An 8,177-nucleotide genomic window follows, 5' to 3' on the forward strand; every position below is an offset into this window, starting at 1 on the left:
AACAAGTCCAGCAGCATCTTTTAGCATAATGTTGCTCCAGCCAGAAGCTAAGCCATAGGAGATATATTTCTGCCTTGTAGAATTGTGTGGGTGGGCAGCTGCATAAAGGGAGTGGAATTGATGGTTGGGGGGAAGAATGCGGCCACAAAAAATGGTGTGAAGCCCACTGGGACTGATGGGACTCTCAAGAGCTGAGCTTCCCCAGCCCTGCAATAGCGGCAAGGGCTGACAATGAAATGCAAAGCGAAGCGTATGGTCCATTTATAGCAGAGAGAACGTCAGCGTAATTGTCTAGACTGTGTGTGTGTGTTTTCAAAAGATCTCATTTCCCCAAACTATATGCAGTGGCTGATCCATTTATATCATAAGCTGAGATTTAGAGACGTTAGAGACCAAGGAATGTGAACACAGTTTTTGATCTGGCTGACATTCTTATCGCGTTACAGTCTCTTCTTGGAAAATAGTAATATAAAAAACCCCATACCGATGCAATTTCTACTTTTCTCCTGCTAGGCTAAGAAGTCCTTTGATAAGCCATCAGCTCATTTCCTCTGCCCTGCATTCACAGGCAGATGTGTCCACAACATGGAAAGAAAGTATAACAGAAAAGTGCCACAGCTGGATTGGCAGCAGAATGTAAAGAAAAGGCTATTTGATAACAAGATCTTGTGGTGATGAAATGACAAACTGCATTTTCATATTAGGCCCATGTCAACATGGACAACGATAAACCCCACGCAGATGGCACCATATTCATCCAAATGTGAAGTGGAAGAAAATATTGCAGGACGCAATGTGCCTGATCAGAGGGGAAGAGGTTGCTGTTAGTTGCAAAGTCATGTCCGACCCATCGCGACCCCATGGACAACATTCCTCCAGGCCTTCCACCATCCCCCAGAGTCCACTCAAGCTCACACCAACTGCCTCAGTGACTCCACCTATCCACCTCATCCTCTGCCGTCCCCTTCTTCTTTTGCCATCAGTTGTTCCCAGCATTAGGCTCTTCTCCAGGGAGTCCTTCCTTCTCACTAGGTGGCCAAAGTATTTGAGTTTCATCTTCAGGATCTGCCTTCTAAAGAGCAGTCAGGGTTGATCTCCTCTAGGACTGACTGGTTTGATCGCCTTGCAGTCCAAGGGACTCACAGGAATCTTCTCCAGCACCACAATTCAAAGGCCTCAGTTCTCTGGCATGCAAGGGGAAGAGGGCCAGGTGTCAATTTCCAGCTTCTCCCAGTAGCACCAGCAAAGAATTCTGCCCGAAACTACGGAAAGCTGCAGATTACTACAGACAATTCTGGGCTAAATAGATAGGGCTGACTCTGCATGGGGAACCTGGGGCTTCTCTACAGGAATTTATTGCATGTTTGTGATTCCTAGCAGCAATTTATGGGTGCTTTATCCAACACCCTCCTCCTCCAGGACCTCTCCCATGCTTTGCAAGCATTTCCGCAGCTTATCTCAGATCAAGGAAAGTCAGGTATTATTTGGAAATTGCATGATGAGAACTTCGCAAGTTGTTGCAAGCATGCTGCACGGCATCGCCACCTTGTGGTTGTGTGATGGAATATGCAAAAAGACCAGGTAAGAAAAATCCAGGGGAAGAAACACGTGCAAAGGACTACATTCCTATGCACGCTCGTTATATTCCCCCTTCGGCCTTCATTTCGGTCTCCCCGCTGTCAGCAAAGATTTCACAGCTACTGCGCATACTGTTTCGGGTGTTGACACTTTTGTGCAGGGGGAGGGATGTTTGGTTCCACCACACCCCTCATCCACAGCCTCTCGTGCACAAATGGTGCCCATTTAACTACGCCAAGATTAGGACTTGGAGAACTAAGCCCTTGTTTAGTATATAGGATAGAGAGAGACCTTTGTAGAGCCAACGCTGGGTTATAGATGTTTTAATAAAATACAAAGCATCACGTGCACAGTATTGTCTGCATTCAATATCAGCATTTATTCTTTGAATATACAGGCTATCATACTGCTGTGGATGGAATCGTGTTGGCAGAAAGCCTCCCAGGTCCAGCAAAAATCACATGCAATAACTCTCAAGCTGCATTCTCCAAAACAAGCCTTTGCTTCTCATTATAGTTGACACGTAAACACACGTGGGTCCAAATGTCCAATGCTCATCACAGAAACTGGCCATTCTTACACTCACCCTTAAAGCCATGCTCAAGCATCATCATATGGCACAGATGCTGTTGGACTGCAATTCCCATCAGCGTAGCAATGGTGAGGGATGATGGGAGGTATGGTCCAACACTTGGAAGGCTTTGTGTTCTCTGTCCCTGTTTGTTTACTGCTAACACTAAAATGAAGTGACTAGACTAAAAGAACTCAACAAACAAGAAGAACCCCCAAACAAATCTAGTTAAACAGATGTTCGAAGAAAAGACAGGTTCTCCAGAAAACGAATAGAAAATTCAAATTTAAGCTGACAGCCTTTGGGGGGTTTTGGCCTCATCAGTATTGTCCTCAAACTCCTCTGAGGGGCAAGGAGTTGAGAAGGAGTTGGGAAACTTCTGTGAACTTTCCCTGATCCAATTTCCTCTGCCCAAGGATGTGTTGAAAAGGATAGCAAAGCAACTGAGCTGCAGTAGGACATGTACTTTGCTCTTCAGAGTAATCACGCCGGATTGCACAGAATATGGGTTTCCATTTCCCTGGGATTGCGGTGCCACCTAGTCCTCAAAGCGGGGATGGCAAACTTGCAGGTTTAGAAGTTGGGGGCTGCCTTGACCGATGACGTCCATCCGACATTTGGGAAAAGAGTGGCAGGAGGGGAGGATTCCAGGCCCTCTTTGGGGTCTCCCATGGGAGATGCTTCCCCCAGAGCACCAGGGGCAGGGCCGGCCTCACCCGAAGCAGCTGGTGGCGTGGTGCGGGCATTTGGGAGCCGGGCCGAAATGGTCTGGTGTGCAGGGGAAGGACAGCACAGCTGGAAGCCTTGCTGCAGCGGTGAGGAGCAGGCAGTGTTTCCCTGCTCCTCGTCTCCTTCTCCTCGTCTCCTTCGCCGCAAGGAAAGAGGAACAGCAGGCTGCAATTTGTGCTTATTTTGCTTCCAGGGAGAAAAAAAGAAGCACATGTTTCAGGGGCACCGAATCAGCTTTCCCAAAGCTTCTACCATCCTCGCCCTCCTACCACTTGGACAGGTCTTTGCATGTTGTTTCTTCTTTCTTTGATCCAAATTCCCTCCTCACTCCCCAGCATGGTCAATTCTACAGAGCTGGTGGTGGGGAGGAAATAAGTGGAATGCCCCACTAGCCTGGAGCAGGGAAAGTTGCACAGGACACCCCTCTGGGAAACCACCTTCTCACCCCCATCCTCCTCCTCCTCCTCCTCCTCGTTGCTTGATTGTTTGGCAAGGAGGAGCCAAGAGACTGGGCATCTCCTGTGGCTTCTCACCTCCCCACTGCCTTCACCAGCCTGAGCTGCAGGTTGGTAAGCAGGGGAGCAATCCGAGCTTGCAGGTGGGTCCCTCATGGGGCTGTGCACCTTTGGCAGGTGACCAACCATCTCCAGCTAAATATCCCATAGGCCCAGAGGAGCTGCTTTGGATCAAAAGGGGAAATAAATAATCAGGGGATTATAGATCTTTGGCATCAGATCCGTGCTGGCCCTTGTCTCTTTTGGCATTGAAAACAAATAGCCCAAATTATATCCTCTTGCATCTTTCCCCTTTTCCTCTGTTAAGGAACAAAAGGAGTGTCTCTACAAGGATTTCCAACTAAACATTATCTGGAAGCAAAGATGACTTGGCAGCAAGCACCCATGAGAGAATCGCTGTCGGCCAAACAAACTGGTATTTCAGAGCCCTGCTTTGAGTCTTGGTCTTGTCCCTAGTTGAAATTCAGGGCTGATCTGGGGCAAAGCAGCTGTTTAAGGCACAGCCCTATGCACGCTTAGACAGAAAGAAGTCCTAGCCAGATTGGCTGGGGAATACTGGGAGTGGATGGATTTCTCATCTCGTTCTAAGCATGCCTTGCATGGTATCCTTACATGACTTAAGGTACACCATCAGACCGATGTAAACCTAACCAGCCCGCCCAGAGGACTGGAAACTATGTGGCACCCGCCTTCAGCATACCACAAACCCTACACATAGTGTGAGACAAAACGGCACACGTGGGACCGCAGCAAAATGTTGTGGTGCACAGTGATCCTGCCAGCACCCCAGCCAGCTATGTATGCCCTTTCCTGAGCCACGCCGCACCATTTCAACACCAGTGTTTTATTTCTCTTCTCAACACTCGATATTCTATGGCTACTGGACTCACTCAGGCCTTGCTGGCCTGCTTTGGGCTCATGTGAGAAATATCCTGAATATTTTGCAAACTGGCTTTCCCCAAGCCCGCCCATGCTGTCTTCTTCTGCATGGGCAGTGCTGCTTTGGCTAACATTTCCAAGGCTGGGTTTGTCACACGCCTGCCTTGCTCCCGGTGGTGTCCTCCAGAGTGGAGGACCACTGTCATGATGCCTGCTGGCTGGGGGTGATGGACATTGCACTCCAAAAACACATCTAGAGTGTGTCAGCCTGGAATGCAATCTGGAGTGGATCCTGTTCTCTTACTTGGGAATAGCAAATTCCCAAGTAAGCAAATTTGCAAGTGTTGGGAAAATGTGGATAAATCCTGCCTGGAAAGCATTACTTCTGTGTCCTTTTGCATTGTGGGATCAAATCCTGTTCTCCTCAAACCAAGCTGTCACTGTTTAAAATGGCCTTCATCCCCCGCTCCTTTCTCTCACCTTTAGCTGTAAACTACAGTAGACAGCCCATTCAGTCCAAATATACATTGTAAATAGTCATTGTTGGAATTCAGTTTACAAGGAATTATCTTTTGATAGCCCAGAGGCTCCAATTCAGAATGTCTAGAGTCTAGATAAGAGTCTTGAGCTTATCATGCATAGTTTCTCAGTAGCTTGAATTTACATGTCTAAGCAGACCTGGAGATGGGTTCAAGCTATTGAACTAAAGTGTCAATACAGGCAATTAGAAATATTGTAATCTCATTGTTACCGTATGATTGACTGACATTCCTTTATCTGTTCTGTATGTGACGACCTCAGAATCTTATTGTAATCTCTGCATTCTGTCATCAATTGCCCTGTACCTGGGAGTGCATAAAAACTCTGTAATGGTATTGAAGCTGCACAGCAGAGTTCAGCTCTGCCTGCCCGGTAATGCATGCATTATCATGAGTACTGTGGGAACCCTGGGTTAACACAATAAAGCCTAGATGGTCTGGACACTTGATCTTTCCCACAAACCCGAGTTTTATTCCCTCTTCTCAAATTGAGATTTCCGGATTCTGACACAAGTAAGTTTGCAGCAAATTATATTCAAAGAACATTTCGATTTCTGCTGATCACAGACCAGAAAATACAGTGGTAATACATCTTGCAGTGCTTGTCCAAGGTTTTCAACGGGGTTCAAGTCTACAGTATTAATGGGGGGGGGCGGGGGAGAGGCAGGGAGAACATGCGCTTCTCAGCCTGCAACATAATTGAAGGTTTTCATTTTTCTTAATTTCCTCTCTCATTCTTGTAAGAAAGAGTCCAGTGGGCAAAGCTCAAACACATGATCCCAGCTTTAAAGGTGTCACATGCAGTTCTCCATAAAGGGTATAAAGAATTAAAAGCACAGGGAATCACAATTAATTTTAGGAGGAAAAATACTGCATAGGAAGGTGAAGGCAGGAAAATAGACCACAGAACAAGACTACCTGATTTCAGACATTCTGAACTACAGTGCCCATAATCCTCAGTCTTGCCAATGGTTGTATATTATGGGATCTGTAGCTCAGCACATCTGGGATACCAGATCACCCTCTTCTGTTCTAAATTACAAGCATTGCTCAAAGAATGCTCAGGGAATTTTTGGTGAAGGCAAAGGTGACTTTAAATCACATTCAAAATCAGAGGCAGCAGCTTCCTTGACTCTAGGAGATCCCCCCCCCCCCCCAGTTTCTTCCTAGGGGAGCTAGGAAGATCCTGTCCTGAAAGCACTGCTGAAAAGCAGGATTTATGTTTACCAAATAAATATTTCCTTATTTTTAAAATTGGAAAGAACAACATTCTGAAAATCAGAACTCTTTTCTCCATACAACTGGCAGCATTTAGTGCAGCTTCTGCTCCTCTTTATTATATAATTCTTCAAGGCACTTGTTTTATTATTCAGTCACAAGAATATTCCCTGCTAGAAAGGCTTCTTGCCTGTTCAGAAAAGCCAAGCATTTCAAAAAAAAAGCTCACTAGCTTTATCAGGAATCGCCAGCAGGTGGCCCATTACCCCAAAGCATCCCACATTTTAACGCTTTTCCAACCTGAATAGACAACTTGCTTCTAAAAGTGCAGGTCTTTTGTAGCCGAAACTCCAGTAGGCAAACCCAGGGAGGTGGTATTGCTCTATAATGCTATTCCTAGGCTGCTTAACCATGTGCTTCTCAATGCTAGGTCATACAAATATTTCTGAGCCTCATCAGTTTTTGATGGACTCCTATTAGGCACGAAAATGCATTTTGTGACCACTGTCTGGAAACACAGGGGCTCTTGTGAACAGGGAAATAAAAAATAAAAAATAAAAAATAAAATAACCACCGTTATTTAAGGGTGTACTAAATTTTCACACTTCTGAATTTTGGAAAACCTTCAAGAGAACCTTGTAATATCACATTTCCCTTAAATTTCCAAACTGTACTGCTGCCTTTTCCCTCACTTCCTTGTCAGCACAAATTGCATGTTCTTGAAGTGAAGAAAGACAGTTATGAGGAAATGACTGCTAGTTTTAGTTTTCAAATATACGAAAGTGCATGGCCTTGTCACATTGAAACTCCCTCTCTAAAAATTTCCTAGCAGAACATCATGGCTTTCCATGTTAAAAACTGAAACAAGACAACAAAATAGAATTGCTAATGGGGAGGGGAGACATAACAGACCTTGGAATCAGTTTTGCTTTTTCTAGTAAACGGCAGGGCAATTATGCTGGGTTCCATTACATGTGAGCTTCTAACACTTGGAGACTGAATTGCTCAGTTCAATTAGTCAGTTATAGATTATGCAAGTTATAGATTATGCAAGGGCTTCTGACAGGGAAAAGCACTTTTTTGCAACAGTAAATCCATCTGTGCGTCATTGCGACCTTGTTCCCCTTCGATTCACATAAAGCAGAAGTGGGTAATCAATAACCCTCTAGATAGAGGGGTTCCAATGAACTTTAGCCCGTAAGTCCAACATGTGGAAGCAACAGGTTCCCCAACCCCTAACAGAGGTTTCGTTTTCCCACCAAGGCAGGGAAATTTTATAAGGCATTTTGCATTTGAAGTCACATACCCAGTTTGCACATCATGGCCAATTACGCATTAAAAGCCCAGCTAGTCAAGGCTGCACGGGCATTACAAAGCGCACTGCCTCCTGCCTGCTTGCCACTTTATTTCCACTTATGCAAACAACTCGAAAGAATTGTGGTGCGCATGCCTGAAGCCTGGACAAACCAGTTTCCATCCTGCAATTCATGGTGGGCAACCCAAGAGCAAACACTGACAAACACGGAAGTGTGAGTGAACGGGAGGCAGTCTTACCATTTACTCCCAACAACCAATTAGTAGTTGTTACATGTGACCCAAGTCCCTGACACGACTAAACCTGTTGACCTGTCACAGGTCTGCATCGCAAGGATAGAAATACACTTCACTCACCTTGATTACTCGTTTTCTTCTTGATGCTGTTTGTAATCCACCCTGAGAACATTGGTCAGTGGGCAGGCTGAATAGGTAACAAGAAATTATCCTCCTTTTGAGGATGAAGGGCATGGTGCTCAAACTACGGCCTGTGGGCTGGATCTGGCCCACCATGCACATTTATCTGGCCCACCTCTGAGGTTTTGGACTCCCCACGCTCGTGCCCACACCCGCCACTGCTGCCTTTCAACTGCCCCCGTTGAAAAAGTTTGAGGACGCCTGATGGTGGATTACCCCAAAACTAGAACAGGACTGGCTAAGGATGGACAAACTGGTCAATTTCAGTTTTGTTCAGCTCCAGTTTTTCCAATTTTAAATTCTGCTCTTCTCAAACTTTGAGGATTTTTTTCACTCAGAGTGAAATTCATATGTATTTTAGTGAATCCATATGAATTCACATCCTTTTTTGACACAACCTTGTTTAGTATAGTTTTG

Source organism: Varanus komodoensis, unplaced genomic scaffold (genome assembly GCF_004798865.1).
Source record: "Varanus komodoensis strain SLA01 unplaced genomic scaffold, ASM479886v1 scaffold19, whole genome shotgun sequence".
Lineage (NCBI taxonomy): Eukaryota > Metazoa > Chordata > Lepidosauria > Squamata > Varanidae > Varanus > Varanus komodoensis.